The sequence below is a fragment of the Phoxinus phoxinus genome (genome assembly GCF_949152265.1).
Source record: "Phoxinus phoxinus genome assembly, chromosome: 7".
Taxonomy (NCBI): domain Eukaryota; kingdom Metazoa; phylum Chordata; class Actinopteri; order Cypriniformes; family Leuciscidae; genus Phoxinus; species Phoxinus phoxinus.
The window spans coordinates 10,917,138-10,938,015 of NC_136882.1; the positions used below are offsets into that span (position 1 = coordinate 10,917,138).

General features: G+C 46.2%; 1 protein-coding gene across 1 annotated transcript in view; it reads left to right on the forward strand.

The window, feature by feature from the left end:
- The window catches only part of LOC307001442 (coiled-coil domain-containing protein 148-like), a 194,289-nt gene that overhangs the window by 117,254 nt on the left and 56,157 nt on the right, over window positions 1-20,878 (forward strand). The gene's annotated exons all lie outside the window — the stretch shown is intronic.

Genomic DNA, 20,878 nt, shown 5'->3' on the forward strand with positions numbered 1-20,878 from the left:
CTGTTATAATCTATATGTAGTGGACATGTTAAAATGTATGTGCAATATGAGTGTTTTTATAACATCCATAAGGTGCGTTCTCGCACCGTAATAACAAGATTCCAACTTGTAAAAAGCGTTCACTTCCTTGTAGAACTCGTAATTATAACTTGTAAACTTGTAATTTTCGGAGAGCTCTGACTTGTACCACTTGACTGCTGTACCTCCTGACCGCTGCAGATTAATTTAGGTGTTGATAGTGTTGCCGCAATACACATGAACAGGCCTTGAATAAGTATTATGTTTAAAACACCAATTGTCAATAAATTACTATATGTATTAAAAATATTAATAATAAGAAGACATTTAATACATTATTCTTTCAATACGTTACAGTGCACTTAATATTATATAGAATTTTAGTATTTAAAAAAATAAACCACTTTCAAGTCTTTGCGATATTTATCATGGGATGATTTTTTTTTTTCAGGATCAGGATAATCATAAGTTTGATCTCATAGAAGAGTACTTAAACGGTTTTCTTTGAGCGGTTATTTAAATTATGTCTATACCACTCATAGCTTTTTTTTTTTGTACATTTCTTTATTTCAGCCAAAACTTCATTTCAAACATTTCAGCACCAACACTTAGCCTATGCCAGGTAAATTCAGATGATTAAAGAAATTGTGAAAGGGTAGGAAAGGGTCAGAGCCAGATAGACAGTTCAAACCATAATTAAATATGCACATTTTTTTCGATATTTTCGCTTAGAAGAATTTTTATCGTTATTCAAGATTCCCGTGAAGGATCTTGAAAATCGCTGCTGCTCGCGAGCCGCACCCGTTCTGCTGCAGTAAAAATTAACTATCTGGGATCTCGTGGTTGTAGCTGCCTACTGTACCGTGTAAAATGAACAAGGATATTAATAATAATTCCAAAATTTTGAAGCATGGTGGCTAAAAGCACCACCACCTGATCGTTTATGAGTAACTGTATAATGTGCCAGAAGATTAGCATTAGGCACAATTCATAGCCCTTCTCTCCCTACCCTACACTGCTGCAGGTTGGAATGTCGTCCAGTGTAGGCCACACAATTGCTGGATCAAAGAGCTCTCAAAACTCCGTCCCTGATCGGAGTGCAGCTGGCTTGCTACCCCGAATTTATAGAACCACTCTGTAACCAAAACATGAGCCACTGTAGAAGCACGTTGGTCACGAGTTGGAACAGCTTGAATGAATTTTGAGAAAATGTCAGTCATGAGCACATTTTCCATTCCATTTTGGGCCGGCTCAAGGAGGTTAAAATAAATAGCCAGCGTTTCATTTGGACGTGACGCAAGGAGGTGGTTCATAAAGGTATGCACCACTGGCAGAGAGTCCTTAGAAACCTGGCATCGGTCACACTCCTGGCACCATTGTCTCACCTCCAAAGACATCCCAGGCCAGTAACACCGCTGGCGGACCAGCTCCAGGGTTCGTTCCACCCCCTGATGTCCATGCCCCTGTAGTGAGTACTTCTCCCTTCAATGACATAGGGAGGACCAACTGCAGCACTTCCTCACCCCCATCAGGACGTAATATGCGACGGTATAGCACTCCTTCCTGCTCCACATTACGGATCCCACTGTCTCAGTAGTGATAACACTGGCTTTGTAAGCTTCTGCCGCTCCTCGGATGTCAGCTGGCGTTTTCTCCACCAAAAGGACAACAACACCTTGATGACAGGGTCCTCTGTCTGCAAGGCACACAAACTAGCAGGGGCATAACAGGGCAAAACAGAAATGGCTGCTTGCACTACCTGAGAAACAGGCTCAACAGGGACTTTGTGAAAAGACCCCAGCTCTGGGTAGCTCTCCAAAGTTCCCACTTCAGTAGGCTCCACATATTGTCGTGAGAGGGCATCTGCATTTCGATTCACTTTGCCAGACCTGTACTTGATGACATAATCAAACACAGCCAATTGAGCTACCCAACGCTGCTCAGTAGCACCCAATTTAACAGTGGCAAGATGACGTAAAGGATTATTGTCAGTGTACAATAATTCCTTTTCATGGAAGGAGAGCTCGATTGCTTACAGAGAGGCTTTAAAAGCTGCTAGATCTGCTTATTTTTCAACCCTATTAGAAGAAAATAAACACAATCCTAGGTATTTATTTGAAACAGTGGCTAACGAAAAAGAAAGCTTCAAGCCCAGAAGTTTCCAAGCAACACAGCAGTAATGACTTTATGAACTTCTTCACTTATAAGATCGATAATATCAGGGACAAAATTATAACTATGCAACCGTCTACTACAGTATCACATCAGGGAATGCATTGTAGTCTCCCTGAGGAATTTTTTTAATTAATTTGTTGCTATAGGAGAGGAAGAATTTTGCAAACTCGTCAAATCATCTAAATCGACAACTTGTATGTTAGACCCTATACCGACTAAGCTACTGAAAGAGATGCTTCCAGATGTCATAGATCCTCTTCTTAATATCATTAATTCATCTTTGTCTCTAGGATACGTACCAAAAACCTTTAAGCTAGCTATGATTAAACCGCTTGTTAAAAAATCTTTTCTGTCAAAGATATTAGCAAAAAATCAGTATCCTCACAACTGTGTTCCTTTCTTGAAAGAAATGATATCTGAGAGGATTTTCAGTCCGGATTTAGACCGTACCTTAGTACCGAGACAGCTCTCGTTCGAGTCACAAATTATTTGCTCTTCTCATCCGATCGTGGTTGTATCTCTCTATTAGTTTTACTTGATCTTAGTGCTGCATTTGACACCATTTTCCACAACATCCTTTTAAATAGACTCGAACATTATGTTGGCATTAGTAGAATTGCACTAGCATGGTTTAATGGTCCTGTTCTTCATGATCCCATTCTTTAAACTTTAACTAGTGTGTAATGTTGCTGTTAGAGCATAAATAATACCTGTAAAATTATAAAGCTCAAAGTTCAATACCAAGCGAGATATTTTATTTAACAGAAGTCACCTTTCAAAGCCTACAGCGAGCGGGCGGTTTGGACTACATCCCTCTACTTCCTGCTTTAATGACATCACTAGAACAGTTTTTTGACTAACCTCCGCACACAGGAATACACAAAAAGGGGGCGTGGTCTTGTTGCTCTCCTACAGAGAAGAGGAAGAGATGCGTTTGTAGAGTGTTCGTCGCCATGTCGTCGAGACGCTGTTATTTACATCCCGGAGTCAAATCACCTTTGTTTGGCCATGTTTACAATAACACTGAGCGCATGCATCTCCACGTTATGGTAAGAGGCGTGACCTTTCCGGGCAACGTGCGCTAAGCTGCTGTCGAATCACAACACACGAACCGCTGGCACAATCAGAACTCGGTACATATTTCTGAAGGAGGGACTTCATAGAACTAGGAAGTCATCAGCCCGTTTTTAGGACAGTGAAAACAGCAGTATGCAGATAAGTAAATTTTTTAAAAAATACTGTTTTTTTTACACGCTAAACATGAACGCATGTTATATTGCACACTGTAAACACAATCAAAGCTTCAAAAACAGGAAAAACGGGACCTTTAAATCATACTTATCTGACCGTTATCAGTTTGTAGCAGTAAATGAAGAGATGTCTTATCAATCACAAGTTCAGTATGGCGTACCACAAGGCTCAGTACTAGGACCACTGCTGTCCACTCTGTACATGCTACCATTAGGAGATATAATTAGGAAACATGGAATTAGCTTTCACTCTTATGCCGACGATACTCAGCTGATACTTTCGTGAAGACACGGGGGGACAGGGCCAGCCCGAAGGGTAGGACTCTGTACTGATACGCTCGACCCTCGAACGCAAACCGCAGGAACGGTCTGTGTCGAGGAAGTATCGAGACGTGAAAGTAAGCGTCCTTCAGGTCGATTGCTGCAAACCAATCCCGGGGACGGATGCATTCGAAAATGCGCTTCTGCGTGAGCATCTTGAAGGGGAGTTTGTGCAGGGCCCGATTCAAGGAACGCAGGTCCAGGATCGGTCGTAACCCACCGCTTTTCTTGGGTACAATGAAGTAGGGGCTGTAAAACCCGGACCTCATCTCGGCAGGAGGGACCGGCTCGATCGCGTCCTTCGCCAGCAGGACATCGATCTCTTTCCGCAGGACAGGGGCATCCTCTGACCGCACACGGGTGAAGAGAATGCCCCTGTACCTGGGAGGCCGGCGGGCAAACTGAATTGCGTAGGCGAGCCGAATGGTGCGGAGGATCCACCGGGACGGAGCTGGAAGCGCTAGCCAGGCCTCCAGGAACCGAGCGAGTAGACCCACCCGGACCACCGGCGTACCCGCGGAGGGGCAGCAGGGCGGGGGACAGGGACCCGGCTCCAGCGACGACGTGGCGACCGCGAGCGGGGTCTGGGCGCAGGTACTGACACCTACCTGTCCACTCCGGGGGGCAGACGGCAGAGAGGGTTCTTCGTGTACCCTCTGCTGCGGGCCGCCCCATGGCGAGGGGATGGGGAGAGACGAGGAACGAGGCCCTGACTCCTCGCAACCCCGTCTCTGCACCTCCGTGGCCAGCCGCAGGCCGGGGCGACACGGAGGGTTCCGCGAGGCCGCTACCCGCAGGCTGGGGAGAGGGGAGCGGGGGCCGTGTCGCACTGAGACGACACGCGCCGCCGCTGCGACCCTCTCGCACGGGGGAGACTGCGTGCCCGACAGTCTCGGCCGTGGATGACCTGGAAAAGGATACGGAAACTGCTCTTTTATTGATGAAGTGGGTACCACTGACTGTGTCAGTGGCGGAACAAAAATAAACCAAGGATTCTCCACCCGGCCCTCCCCCGGGGGAAGGAGGCGAATAGGGACCGCCTCCCGAAGAGCAGCAGCATCCAGATCCAGGTCGCCCGCATCAGGTCGCTCTCTTCTTCCTGGAAGGTGCAGGTGGCGTCGGAGCGGGCTGGGCCGCCCTCTTACGGCCCGACCTCCGTCCCCCAGGCTGAGGCTGCTGGCCTGGAGGGGGAGCGGCCGCAGGAGGACGACCTCGGCGACGAGCGGCCGGACGCTCTGCAGCAACAGGAGTTGGGCCAGCAGCGGCTTTCCTCCTGTGCAGGACATGCCGCATAGCTTCCGACTGCTTCTGGGCGGCGGAAAACTCTTGGGCCAAGTTATCCACCGCCTCGCCGAAGAGGCCCCCTTGGGACACGGGGAAGTCGAGAAGTTTGTTCCTCTCGGCTTCCCGCATATCCGCAAGGGTAAGCCACAGGTGGCGCTCCTGGACCACAAGCGTGGACATCGCCCGACCCAGCGAACGTGCGGTGACCTTCGTCGCCAGTAGAGCGAAGTTGGTCGCCGCACGCAGCTCCTGCAGCAAGGCTGGGTCGGGACCACCCCCCTGCAGGTCATGGAGTGCTTTGGCCTGGTGGACCTGAAGCAGAGCCATGGCATGCAGGGCGGAGGCGGCGTCTCCACACGCCTTATAGGCCTCCCCGGTTAGACCCGAGGAGAACCTACAGGCGCGGGAGGGGAGTGAAGGGGCACCCCGCCAGGTGGAAGCGGTCTTCGGACACAGCTGCATCGCGATAGACCGCTCCACTGTGGGGATTCCCTCGTACCCGTGCGCCGCCCCGCCGTCAAGGGTGGTGAAGAGGGAGGGGCGAGGAGGCCCCCGCCGGTACGCCACAGGCGCCGACCAGGACTTCCTCAACTCCTCATGCACTTCGGGGAAGAAAGGCACTGGAGCGGTACGCGGGGCATCCGCACGTACCGCAGCAGGCCAATCATCAAGTCGCGAATGCGAGGGCCCGGGCGGAGGGTTCCACTCGAGTCCCACATTCGCGGCCGCCCTTTCGAGCATAGCAACCACCTCGGGATCAGCGTCAGCTGCAGCCACCGCACCCGAAGGGGGTGGAGCCGCTGACTCCTCACCCGAAGATGATTGCACCTCTTCCGATGCCGCGGTAGACATCTGGACCTCCGGGGGCGCTCCAAAGGAAACAACCGGAACCGTGCGGGACGGCCCCGGAAGTTCCCCCGGAAGCGCCGCTGGCAGCGAGCTGCTAGAGGAGTGGGAAGCTCGCGAGGATGTTTCACCACACGAGACATTCCGCACTGTAACCCTCATACGCTCACCAACGGGAATGACCGAAGTAGCCGCCTGTCGAACTGAACCGACAGACGAACTAGATCGAGCATTATCCGAAGGGACTCCCCCATATTTCAGGGATCTCAGTCTCGAGCGGAGCGTCGCGATGGCCATGCTCCCACAGAGAGAGCATGACTCATCCAACAACGCTGCCTCAGCATGCTTTAAGCCCAAACATGCGAGACAGTGTTGATGGCCATCATCCGGAGGGAGAAGTCTACCGCATCCAGAAACGCACGGGTGAGTCGACATCCTGAAAAGGACGCGAAACACCCGCCAGCTCTTTTAGACAGAAAAGAGAGAGAGAAAAACAAGAGAGAGAGAGAGAGAGAGAGAGAAAACGCCGAAGCGCCGAGGGACCACCGCAGCAGACAGACGGGGGAAACTGCAACCCTTTGCTGCTGAAGGCGAAGATCGCTGCACCGCGCCGTCACACCAGCGATTCTGCTCTCCAGGTATTTCGATTGTTTGTTCTCCAGAAGGCTTGGGTAGTCAACAGAAATACTGAGGCTCCGAAGCGAAAGGCGATGATGCAATGTTTACTTCCGGCTTTTATACCCGCGCTGACGAGCGGGTCCGCGGAATGCAAATGTTGCATGCCAATGTTCATTGGCTTTTTGTTAGTTTCTCGAAGGTAATAGGCTCCCTAGCGTGATCCCAATTCGTCAGGGGAACCCGACGTACGTCGGAGTTCCCTGGACGAAAGGGAACTATTGAATTAATTCTTGATGCGCACGTGAGTGCCATCAGCGTTTCTCACAGGTTTGCGTTTAAAGTCTGTTTAGAGAGAACGGTGTCGTCTTAGCGGCCCCTAATTTAATAATTAATTATCCTTTCGACGGAAGTGAATCAATCAAAACTTACTTTAGCTGGTAAATAACATTATTCAAGAACCGCTATAAAGCCAAAACAATTTGTTACCTTAAATTATACGTTTATCTCTGTAAAGCAGCTTTGAAACAATCTACATTGTTAAAAGCGCTATATAAATGAAGATGACTTGACTTGACTACACAGAACACTTCTGGCCCAACAAATATTTCGGTCGTTTCGGTCATGGCCCATTTTACGGCCCGAAATTCCAGTTTCATGGAGCTATAATTTGTCATATTACGTTCGGCAGGTCTCAAACTTCGGCCTGCGTAGGCGAACAGGCCACGATGACTAGCATCAACCTCTAGAATGAAGGGTAGAGAAAAGTTAGCATAGGCCAAGACTGGTGCTGTAATGAGGTTCCTTTTAAGGCCCTCAAAGCTGTTCTCACACTCCCCAGACCATACTGTGGGGAGGCTCTTTCCAGAACCCTTCCTTTTCTTTGAGCTCACCAATTCAACTACCAGACAATGTAGTGGGGCTGCCAGTGCTCTCGTTTGAGGAATGAACACTTATCCAGCTTGGCTTTCAGGCCTTGTTGTTTTAGCCGCTCCAGCACACTTTCCAGCCGTACTAGATGTTCTGCAATAGAGAGGGAGAACACAATGACATCATCCAAGTACAATAACAATGACTGGCAATGCTGGGCCCAGAATATCCTCTCCATCAGCCTCTGAAAGTTACTTGGAGCATTGCACAGGCCGAAGGCCATCCGATTCCACTCGAAGAGGCCAAAGGGAGTACAAAAGGCAATTTTGGGCTTATCTTTTTCAGTCACTGGAACCTGATTATACCCACTTGCCAAGTCCATCGTTGTAAACCACTGAGCACCAGAGAGGGCATCAAGAGACTCTTCGATTCTTGGAAGAGGGAATACATCTTTCCTAGTCTTCCCATTCAGTTGCCGATAATCCACACACATTCTGAGGCTACCATCCTTCTTGACTAAAACAATGGGGGAGGCATAGGGGCTACTACTCTCCCTGATGATTTGTGCCTCTAGCAGCTGATTAATGTGGGCCTTAACGGTTTCATAATCTGAATGAGGAAAGCGCCGGTACCTAACTGGGGTCTCATCGATTAGGGGGATGTCATGAGAAATCAACATGGTACAACCCAAATCTGTGTCATGAGTGGAAAAAAACAGAACTATATTTGTTAAGCAGCAACCATACATCATACTGATCTTGCTCAGAGAGGGGAGACAAATCTAAAGCATTTATCTTATCTTGGATAGTGTAAACTTCAAGAGAAGACACGGTTGCAGTAGCAGTCCTAACCTCTTGGACCTCAGCTGGTAAATTAACAACACTGATCATAGTAAGAGTACCAATTACAGTGCAAGAATATAATACAATGTCTGTAGTCCCCACAATACAACACCCTCCATGACTACATCGACATGAGGACAAGAGGACATCAATTGAGGAATAGACTTTGCTTCTAAGGCAGTCTTCGAGCCCATCATACCCCCCACCGAACAGTGGCTCAACAGCTCGGTGGGTATTAGTTTTTTACGACTGCCGGCTCAAACTACCAGAAGCACCCCCACGAGGAGGAGCACCAAAGGAGGACTGAGACAAAACCCTCTCCCCATCACATTCTCGGGCATAATGGCCCGGTTTTTGACATCGCCTACAAATAATCGAGCCCGCCCGTGGTGAAGGGCCCTGGCTACGCGGTCTCTGAAGCAATTTGAAATTTTGGGTAAGCTGGTCTAGTTGACTTTGCTGTTGTTTCAACATTTCCTTTAATTCTGTGAGTTCTGAGCTAGAGGTAACACCAGGGGTAGGTATGTTCCCATATGCTAAGGAGACCAACTGGTTACAATCTCGAATGCCTACTGATGTTCCCTCGCGTTCCCACCTAATTGCCTCCCTACGAACATCCTACAAACTAGAGTCAGGTTTATTACGAACCAAACGCTTCAATTCCCTATGAAGAGCACAGTCATAGACATACTTTTTTTTCTCCTGTCTGCCTCGCTGTGACTGCTGGTGCTGCTGTGAGTTTGTTTGCTGCGTCTAAGCCTCGTATTAGCTTCGCATTTCTTTCTGTTTTGAACCATCATTTACTATAATTTCTAGTTCTTTATACTACTAAATACAGCTTACCCAACATCTCAGATTAACCCGTTATTGCTAGCTTCCGTTATTGTTAGCACAACACGCTAACTCGCTAGCCTGTTAACGCACCACCCGTGCGCTCAGTTATTTATTTTTCTCTCGCACGCCCGCGCCTTTGAGTTCATAAAAGCCCAGGTGAGTAAGAATCAGTCAACAAACACAGTGAGTAATGTCTTGTCCTGTTATTGTCACCTGCACTTCATGTCACATGTTTACCATAGCCTTCTCTGTCGGCAATATAGGATTTATATGTGATAAATGCAAGGAGACAGTCAGGCTGACGGAGAAGATTTCAGAACTAGAGACACACATCCAAATTTGAATCGAGAATAGTCAAGTCAAGTCACCTTTATTTATATAGCACTTTTTACAATACAGATTGTATCAAAGCAGCTTCACAGTGATAACATGAAAATAATACAAAAAAAACTATTTAATCATTGTCCACCTTTAAGGCAGATCTATAATATTGTTGAATATTAAATGTCCCCAACTAAGCAAGCCAGAAGGCAAGGCAACAGCGGCAAGGAACCAAAACTCCATCAGGTGACAGAATGGAGAAAAAAACCTTGGGAGAACCCAGGCTCAGTCGGGGGCCAGTTCTCCTCTGGCCAACGAGCGAACAGTGTATGATTATGATTCAGGAGCATTACAGGTCAGAAGTCAGAATGAATCAGAGAATTTGTCCAGTTCCTGTTGGTTGAAGTCGGAGTGGAGAGGAGGAGAGACTGGTTGACACTTCAGGTCAGCGGCGTCGTCGTGTCCTAGCGCTGGTCCTTCATCAGATCTGGATACGGCCTGGTTCCGGTGGACAGCGGTAAACCTCGGGATAGACAGAGAGACTAATATTAGCGTAGACGCCATCCTTCTTATGATGTACTAAGTACATCAGGATTTACGGGAAGTGTTCCCGGTCCCGGCTGTTCTAAACTATGCAGCCTAACATTGAATTATAGCGGTTTTACAGATACTAGACACGTGACGTGATTGATATTGGAAAAAAAAGAAAATCAGATAACACAGGTTAAAACAATTACTAACAAAAGGAAATACCACAAAACAAAAACAATAATAAAGATAAAACAAAACAACAGCGTAATCCAGGTCCGTGTGTCCTGCCATTAAAGACACGTGTAACCACCCAGCCTGGTAATAAGGGTGATTTACAGGTTCTCTACTGGACCAATGATTTTCTGTGGCTCAATAACCAAGGAAAACAATCAGGTACACAATTCATCAGATATAAATATAACAACTTTATTTTTGGACAATCATAGGGTTAAAACCCGGGGGGGGGGGGGGGGGGGGCTTTTATGATTGATCCTTTGCATCAATCATACAGATTGATGCAAAGTCAGGTGCAATTCTAATCATGTATTTGTAATTAATGATAACATTTAATCAGTACTTTAACGAAGAATAAAGCATCAACAAACAGGACAATATATTCAGCACAGGGTTTCAGAGGTTGTTAAATACATGCATTAAATCAATTCATGTGATCACCTAGCATGCATAATCTCATTGCACTGCAAACCTCAAAGTCATTGTTGTGGCAAAAAATGACTAAACTCAGCATTCCCAGGCAAAGAGACGTCAAGATCCAAATTGTATTTAAAAAGAAAAGTAATTTATTCATGCAAGAAAATGGTTCCCTGACTCCAGCCTTGCAGCCAGACTGCCAGGCCAGAGTCAGAGACAGACACACACTGGCACTCCTGTCCTCCTTCTCCTCAGAGAGATTGGCCTGCTACTTTATAATGCAAGGGAATCTATCAACCCCCACCGTTTACACAAGAAGGAACATCTTCCCCCAGCATGGAAACTTAAGATACAGATCATTCTCGGGCTCACACCTCCCTCCAGCTGAACCAACGTTACATCAGGAAACTCAGAATACAAACAGAGAACATACAGCATTAATCTGTTAAATCATTAGGAAAGATTAAAAATGCCATTACAAATTCTCCCTTTTTATCATTCTCTGATAACCTAATAAACGCAACAATTTTAAGTAATTTCATCACATTTATACCTTTCATTTCTGATTTTCCATATAACTGATCACTTCTACTTGAACCTTGTTGAAGGAGCAAGCAAGTCAATATTTTAACTGAATCAGGGTTAAATGGATATGCAGTGTCACCGCTTTCCCGAATTCGGACCCGCGTGTTATGTCCGTTCAGGACGAATGAATCTGTGCTCGTTTGGTAATGTCTCGCTGCATGTTTTAGGATGCAGCTGTTTTGGTCTGAAAGATTCAGTTCCGTTGGTTGAAAAAAAAAAAAGTAAAAATGATACGTGATCAGCTGATTGAGCACACTACACAGTCTAAAATCAGGGAGACGTTGCTACTCGAATCAGATGATTTGACACTAGCTAGGGCTGTTGCCATTGCATTCCAAATTGAAAGTGCAGCTGAGTGTGCAGCTAAATTAACACTGACAGAATCACCATTGAGTCATGCAGTACGCTTAAGTGCACAGTCACATGAGCAGCAACAGCAGCAGCCATCTAGCGCTGGGTTGGATGTACCAGACACAGCCTCAGACTCAGTCATGCATTTCACAAGACAACAAGGGCCACGTCAGCGTCCAAGGCAGCCTTCCTGTGGTAACTGTGGATCAAACACACATGCCACCAGAGCCCAGAACTGTCCAGCTAATAACCAAACATGTCGTAACTGTGGAAGAAAAAATCACTTTGCAAAAATGTGCCGCTCTGCCCCCTCCAGGTCGGATGGACACACTTCCCGTGGTTCACCTACCATAATTCGCCATGTAACATCGGGGCCCATGCAGTTCAAATCATGTACAGTGAATATAAACACAGTGTGTATTCCCTTGCTGTTAGACACAGGCGCGAGTGTCTCCCTCCTGAATGCCAGTACATACCATAAGTTCTTTAAATCCTGTCCACTGTCCACGCCCACTGCTGTCCTACACGGGTATGGTGACTCAAAAATTGACCTGTTGGGGTCCATCACAGTAACTGTTAGCTATGGCACGAGGGTCTTGCCCTCATATGTCTTCAATGTGGCCCGACGAGGGGCGAATTTAATGGGGCTGGATCTGTTCATGGCATTGGGATTTTCACTCATTGACACAGGGGGGGCTGCCATCATGACTGTTGCTGCCGGACCGCATCAGAAGTGGTCATCACTGTTTGACGGGCTGGGCTGTCTGTCTGCCTTCGCTCATCAACCCCTCATTGACTCCTCAGTGAGTCCAGTCGTCCAGCCACTGCGCCGTATTCCACCGGCCCTGAGGGATGGAGTGTCCGCTGAGCTGCAGCGGCTGCTGGATGCCGGTATCATTGAGCCGGTTGATGCTTCACCATGGATCTCGAATTTGGTTGTGGTCAGAAAGAAAACAGGGGCTCTGCGCGTCTGTGTGGACCTCCGTGCAGTAAACAAAGCAGTCATCCCAGACAGATACCCATTGCCCACGTCTGAGGAGCTCACGGCACAATTTCACAACTCCACTGTTTTTTCAAAATTGGATCTCAGAGAGGGCTATCTCCAGGTGCCCCTCCACCCTGAAAGCAGAAACCTGACGGCCTTCGTTACACACCTCGGTGTTTTCCGCTACACGAGGATGCCGTTTGGTCTTAGCTCTGCCCCCTCCTGCTTTCAAAAGGTCATGACCTCAGTGCTGGCAGGTATACCAGGTGTGGCTATTTACCTGGATGATGTGGTGGTACATGGTGCTACTACTGCTATCCATGACAGTCGTCTGCAAAGTGTGTTCGAAGCCCTAGCCAAGCACAGTCTAACCCTCAATGGCAGCAAATGTGTTTTTGCGGTGCCGGCCATTGAATATGTAGGCTTCCGACTTTCCACTGAGGGCATCTCTCCCCTTCAGTCTAATGTGGAAGCCATCCTCTCCGTTCCCGAACCGACCTCGCCTGCCCAGCTCGCTTCATTTCTGGGCATGACAGGCTACTACATGAAGTTTATGCCTCAGTATTCAGCCATAACAGCCCCACTGCGCCAGCTGCTTCGGAGAGATGAGCCGTGGGTCTGGTCTCGAGAATGCACCGAGGCAGTGCAAACTCTTAAAGCTCAACTTACCTCACCTCCAGTGTTGGCACATTTTGACATATCTAGTCACACCCTGGTTACCTGTGATGCCTCGGCCATGGCGATAGGTGCTGTACTATCACAAGTACAGAGCGGTGTGGAGAGGCCTGTCGCATTCGCCTCGCGGGCTCTGAACCCTACCGAACAAAGATACTCAGTTGGGGAGCGGGAGGCACTCGCTTGCATGTGGGCTTGCGAGAGATGGCACCTCTACCTTTATGGCCGCCAGTTTACGCTGAGAACAGACCACCAGGCATTGACAGCTCTCCTCTCCTCTACTGGCACCGGTCACAAGCCGCTGAGGCTGCATCGTTGGTATGACCGCCTCCGCCAATACAACTACACTTTACAGTTTACCCCGGGCCGGGATAATGTTGTTGCAGACCTTCTCTCTCGGTCAGTTCCTGCCCAGGCCCCACCCACCAGCGTCAACTACATCGAAAGTGAGATTATTCACATGCTACACACTCCGCTCGAGTCCACGATCACTCTACAAGAACTGAAGGCAGCCTCAGAACAGGATCCAGTCATCTCCCAGCTCTGCACCTACATTCGTCAGGGATGGCCAAGGGAACTACCAGAAGAGTTGTTAGCCTTTTCTCGGGTCAAGCAGGAGCTCTCTTGCTGGAATGAGACATGTGTGGCGCGTGGGCTTTGCACTGTGATTCCAGGGGCTCTTCGCGCCCGCGTGCTGGCCATGGCACACGAGGGCCACCTGGGCATAGTGAAGCTTAAACAGAGATGCCGTGACCTGGTGTGGTGGCCAGGCATAGACAAAGACATTGAGGCCCTTGTTAAAGAATGCCCAGCATGCCTTGTGAGTGGAAAAACCGGCCGCCGACCCCCACCACCCCTGCAACCTCTGGCCTGGCCCTCAAAGCCATGGGAGCATCTGCAATTAGACATATGTGGCGAGATTCACGGTGCCCCCCACTATCAGCGGTTCCTGGTCGTAGTGTATGATTTACACTCCAAATGGCCTGAGCTGACCACTACCGGCTCCGTCACCTCCCAGGTCATTGTGGACTTCCTGGAGTCCCTCTTTTCCCGCTGGGGCCTTCCACAGACCATTACCACCGACAATGGTCCACAGTTTATATCTGTGGAGTTTACTTCATACCTGGAAAACAGGGGGATTCGACACATCCGCACAGCCCTGTATCACCCACAGGCAAACGGCGGGGTGGAACGCTTCCATCAATCCCTAAAAAATGGCATCAGAGCACATCAGTTCCAGGGCTGTTCCTTTAAACAAGCCATACGTCTAACACTGTTACACTACCGTGCTACCCAGCATTCAACCACAGAGGTGTCCCCAGCCTCACTCATGCTGGGAAGGGAGTTACACCTACCACTGGACAGGCTCCGCCCCACTGTAGTCCAGAACACACACACACCAGTCAAAGCCTCAGTCACCCACCGTCAGAAGCGGATGAAACAGTGGTTTGACAAGAAAAAGAGGGTCAGGAGACCAGATATCACTGTGACAGACTGGGTGAGAGCTCGCCGACCGCACAGGGGGAACAAGATGGCATCATTTTGGTCCACTCCACAGCAAGTGACCCGCAGACTGGGACCAGCCACATACCTCCTAGATGATGGCACCCGGTGGCACGCCAGCTGCCTTCAGAAGGTACCAGCACCCCCTGCAACGTCAACTCAGAAAAGCGGGGACATAATGCCACCCAGAGCGGAGCAGGAGAACTCCTTACCTCAATCGGCTGCACAGCCTCAAGATACTTCCTCATTGTCACACCCAGTACTCCCATCACCATCGCCGCTGCCCCTGTCTCCAGCCTCCACACCACTGTTCGCCTCACCTTCAGCTGTGTGGTCTCCACGGCCAGTGCGCGCGAGGGCACGGCCTGATTACCTGAAGGACTTTGTTTCTACCTTTCATATTTGAACCCCCCAGAGAGGGGAAAATGTTATGTCCGTTCAGGACGAATGAATCTGTGCTCGTTTGGTAATGTCTCGCTGCATGTTTTAGGATGCAGCTGTTTTGGTCTGAAAGATTCAGTTCCGTTGGTTGAAAAAAAGTAAAGTGAATTGTGTGCATAAACCTCGTATTCAGCGTCCTTTTTATATACAACACCGCGTTCACTCCAGTATAAACAAGAAATTGTATAGATTGTCATAGTATGAAAACCATATCAATTCAACACCCCTCATTTCAAATCCTGTCCTTGTACGTCATCTCGTAACACGCATGATTGCTGCTTTTAACCCTTTTTACATTTCATCGTCCTCAGAAAGAAAAGAAAAGAAAACAAAACAGAACAGAACAAAACAAAACAAAACAAAACAAAAGGAAAAAAAATGTAAACAAAACAAAACAAAACGGAACTTAACTCAATTAATACATTTCACTGTAACTTCCGCTACTCGAATCGTCTGCATAATTTTGTTCATTCTTCTAACCAATGTAATTTTTCTTATTACACATCAATTAATAGATTTTCTACATTTTCACCAATCAAATCAATACCTAGTTTGATTCAATTAAATAAAATCATTAACATCTTCACAAAAACAGATTCTTCTGCTAAACCATTAGTTGGTCGAATCATCTTTCCCCAGATGCGTTGACGTTCCGTCTTCACCATTTTTGACGTTTTGCACGCAGTTGCAATGGTCTTTTCCCTCGTAGGTAAGAGAGGCTGTTACTAGCACAAGCCTTTGATCCCTCACTTTATTCTTCGCGTTGTCATGTGTTTGTTCGTTTAGTCTAAGGTGAGAAGTTTGGACTCAGGTCTCACGCTCTCCAATCATTTTCTGATTCTTACAAGATTTTCCCTTAGATCATGACCGTACCCCCACTGGAATAAAACATTTACTTTCTGCTGTCACCTGCGAACCTGCGACCTTAAGTGATTTTGTTAGTGACTGCTTGTCTAGCTGGTCATTCCTTTTGATGTGACTTTTGAAATCAGCAACCTGAAACATATTATCACCAGATAATTTCTTGCTCTCAGAGTCCTTTTTCCCCTGAAAAAACACTCATGTTAACAAAACAATATTTATACATTTGGAACAGAATCAATTCTGTTTGATCCAATCCATCCTGACATTCTGCAAAAGAAAATTTTTAAGTTATGCGCTGCGCAGGTGTCGCACCTTTCTGTCACAATAATAAGCCAGGATAGCTAGCCAAATTCATCCATAGCCATTATTTCATTGGGCACAGTCTGCCCTGTTCGTTCACTCCTGTATGACAAGATCATGCTGGTTTTAAAACAAATGGTCCTTCTGACCCCCCTGGGTTTTGAAAGGCTCTTATCTGATCATTTGTTCGTGTGTGTGTGTGTGTGTGTGTGTGTGTGTGTGTGTGTGTGTGTGTATGTGTGTTTCTTTGCTCATGCCATGTGCCCAAAAGTCTGCATTCTCTGTAAAGAAAAACTAATGTTAAGGTTATTGTCACATGTGTTCTGTGTGTCCGCTGTGCTGCTGTATCCGCCCTAGGCGTTTCCTGTTGAAACATTTCTTGTTATTAGCACACTTTACAGACTTTTGTTAGGGAGAAGAATGACTTCTTGCAGGGCTTTACTCAATTAAACCATTCTGAGATTTACTCAATCTCAACATCCATTGCTCCACCTGTGCGATGGCTTTGGGAACACAGATGGCTTTGGGAAATCCCAAACCATCACAAACCATTCCCCATTTTTGATGCACCATATTACTTGTGCATCAAATTAACATAATTGTGTTTTGATTCACTAAACTAAACACTGTCCTCCAGACATCTTTCTCTGCCTCCCAAACAGAACATTGCATTCTTCACTCCAAGCCACAATCTCGTCCTCCCATCAAAGTACCCGAAACGCAAATGGCCCTCACTCTCAACTCAGTTTCAATTCTCAGTCATTTGCAAACATTTGAAGTCATCAACCGTCTCCATCAGGTCAGTTGTTTCTTCACAGACTTTCTTTTGTCAGTCGAACAACATTCTCGCCCTTAGTTCACACAAATGTTAAAAGCTCTCTCGCTGATTTGATGTTGATCTAGCCAATTTTTTACTGTATTGTTGCCGTCAAATCTATAACTTATTTTATTTCAATCCATGATGTATTCCGATCTACAACTCCAGAATTCCAACTTCCATCAGAACTTAAACTGATCTAGAAATTCATGCAAATCTACTTTATATCATAAATGACTTACTTACTTACTTATTTACACATACACACATCGGACTATGAATTGCTCATATTTCGTATTCATATCTTTTCTCTAAAGAAATTTACATTTTAAATCAGATTTTAAAACTTTAATTTTCCTGTAGCTTTTACCTAATTTACATGGCTCTTAACCATTTTCAAAACATGTCTATTCATTTGTTTTTTTACAAAAGTCAGCTGTGTTGATTTTGTTCATTATCATTACTTTGCTTCAGCTTTCTTTAGCTGACCATAACAGAAAGACAACATGTCAATCCTTCCTCAAGCAGTCTCTCTCTCTTTCTCTAAACAAATGCTCTTTTCAACAGCCTTCTAAGACTGTAATTTGGACAAAATGTAACAATAAATACATTACAATAACTTATTTTATGTATTAGTTCCTTCGTTACTCAATCTTTTCCTTGAATCTACAAAATCTGTCTTCCTCTTTAGCCACCACGATGTACTAATGGCCCTTTGTCATGTCCAATGACCTAAAATTCCTTGCCCTTAAGGCAACTAGCATCTTAAAATTTTGTTACTGTCTTCACAGCAGAAAATGTAATTCACCTCATGGTCTGAAAACATTCTTTGTGTTTGGAGTCCCTGTAATCAATGGTTCTCGATTGCCCGCTGTCGCACGCTATAGGTGACAGCTGTGACTCTGTCATACTATTTGCATATTACTGAGATTAGAAGCAATTGTCTCTATGATAAATAAGCTCTTTTAAGTGAAGGAGCATTTGGATATATATACTGGAGTGGAAGTTGGATCGGAGCAGACTTATAATTTCTTATAGTCCCCCCTAGATGCTCTTGGCCCATAAGAAGCATCACAACCACTCCCTTTTCATAGACACACCTCCCTAGCCTGGTGGGCAGGTGCTCAGTGGCCGGTGTAGTTCCTGCCTTAGGTCGTTCCCCTACTGGCCACCGGAGAATCTTACCCGTCTTTGGAATCTACACCTCATTACACACTGATTATGGCTCTACTACACTTGAGCAGAATTATCATAGTTTGTTTGTTAAGAAATTTTTTTTTTTTTTTTTGGGTTTGAAAAAAGGTAATCAAGAACCATCCCATCTAACGGGAACGTCCAATATCGATCAAAGAATTATCTTCAATCTAACGTTTAAACAACAGTATTTAATCAATTACTGTTTAATCAATTATTACTGTTACTTCTGTAGCCGGAGCCATCGGCCCTGTCTCATGGTGGCGACTAAAATCAGACAAAGAAGTCACTGGTTCTAAAATAAACAAATCAAAACAGTATTATTTTAAAGACTTCTTTAAAGTCATTCAGTTTTACTTCTAAAACATTTACAAATTGTCCTCTAAATTTATAAGATCCTGTAACATTGTTTCTTTTAACATCTCTGTGTCTATGGTTTTTTCAACTGAAACACTGTGCTTTACCATAAATAGCTCATTAACATTTACAACACATGCTCAGATAACAGCTTTTAGCTGACATTTGAATGAGAAGATAGCCTTTTGAGCCATTCAGGACTAGTATTTTGCACTTTCATAAACTAACTTCAGACTTTATCTATCATATTTTAACACTAGCCTAGCTTGAGTTATCTTTTAAGTCATAAATCACTTAAATACCACACCAATAAATACACACCAAATATCAGGACATACCATCAATACCACTCACGCTAAATACATAGCCGTCGTCAATTTACAGTATAAAAGGCATATGGAATATAACAACCTGCTCCCCTACCCCCTTACTCACACACACGCTCACTTTGCACACAAATAGCGCCGGGGGACCAATAGTTGCACACATAAATTAGGGCCTCCCCGGCAAACAAAGCATTATCAACACATATATCAGCAACAATAAAATGAAAGTGTACTGCTGGCCTCCTTATCCGCTACCGGACGTGGGTTACCGCGTTCAAGGAACTCAACGACGGCCGCCAAACTTAAGAGGGGAAAACCCCAGCAAAATGTCCCTCCCAGTCGATTCGCACACGTCACACAACAATCTCCAACCCACGTCCTGGCATGGCAGCCTCGGCAAGGAACTCCGCAGCAGCGACAGAAAACCCCCTACCAAACAACAAATACATCATGCCTTTATAGCCTCGATCCCTGATTGCTAATGCAACAGGTGTTTTCTCTTCTCCGGCACATCACAAGCAAAACACTGTGGACGTCACTCGCGTTGCCACTCCCCTTATTTGGGATGCACAGCTTACATCTGCCCCCCCCCTACTCTAAATGTGTCCGCACATTCCCACTTGAATACTTCACATTCTATAACGTTGAGGCAACAGACCCTTTGTGGCCCGGGTTGACCGTCTTGAACATTCGACCTGTGAAGCATGTGAACAAGGGGGATTTTCCCCCTGGGCAGTCTGTAATGTTGCTTCATCAATGTCCATATTACGGGCAGTCTCTCCATCCTTCTGTGTGGGTACTGGCAAACCTGTAAGACAGCCCCCCACCCAAGGATACATACACCAATTACTGTTCATAGGATTGACATTAGAATTAGGATGCAAGACCTCTACTTCTTCCTCCTCTGAGGGCAAGGAAATTTCAAACTTACATGGGCTTAACATATTGCGATGCAACACTCTCTCGCCACCATCACCCCTTTCCTTCTTAACCACATAGACGGGTATATCGTGATTAGGTTGTGACGTAACTATATATATATATTCCGTTCCCATTTATCATCCAATTTACCCTGTCCCCTGGCCCTCTTATTCAGTACCATGACTCTCTGACCTACCAACAAAGGTTCCCCCTTGATCCTACGGTCAAACCCCTTCTTTTGATGAACTTGAGCCTTCTGAACCTGTTTTCTGGCTTGATTATAGGCAGTCACTAGTCTTTCATGGTGGTGGTGCACCCAGCTACCAGCTGTGCCTAAGAATTCATCTCTCTGGCCCAGCATCACATCCATGGGCAATTTCGCATGACGGCCAAACATTAGAAAATAAGGGGTATACCCTGTAGAGGAATGGGGTGAATTATTGTAGGCCTTTACCAACTCTGCCACATACTGATCCCAGTTCTCCTTCTGATCGTCCCTTAACCCTCTGGGGACCAAGGTGGTTTTGGGGTCCTTGAGATGTTTTGACATGACCTGATATTTGTATTTTTTTCAGTTGCTTATAAACATATTAATGGCAAAGGTGTAATTACACTATATTTAGCACGAACATGGCTATCATAATATGTGACTCGTCACGGAAAGTAAGGACACAAGTCGGCAGCACAACTTTTGAGCAAAATGAGAAAGAAGCGTTTTTTTTTTCAAAACTGGTGATTTTCGCTTTTTTGCAGAATCTGTTAGTTGAGATCACGAAGAAGCCTCTCCATGTTTTAGATATCAATATTGGTATATTTAAAATCGTACATTTTTAGGTTGAAATCGGCTTGTTTTGTGAGATTCTAGCTCGCAGTAGGGGCGTGTCATTGTCTGTGTGTATTTCCATACTGGATAAACCGGCTTTTGTTTCTTTTGTTATTGCCCCCGCCCTCCAAGGGAACAGCGTGGTAGGACTAGGCGATATAATATCGATATAAAAAAT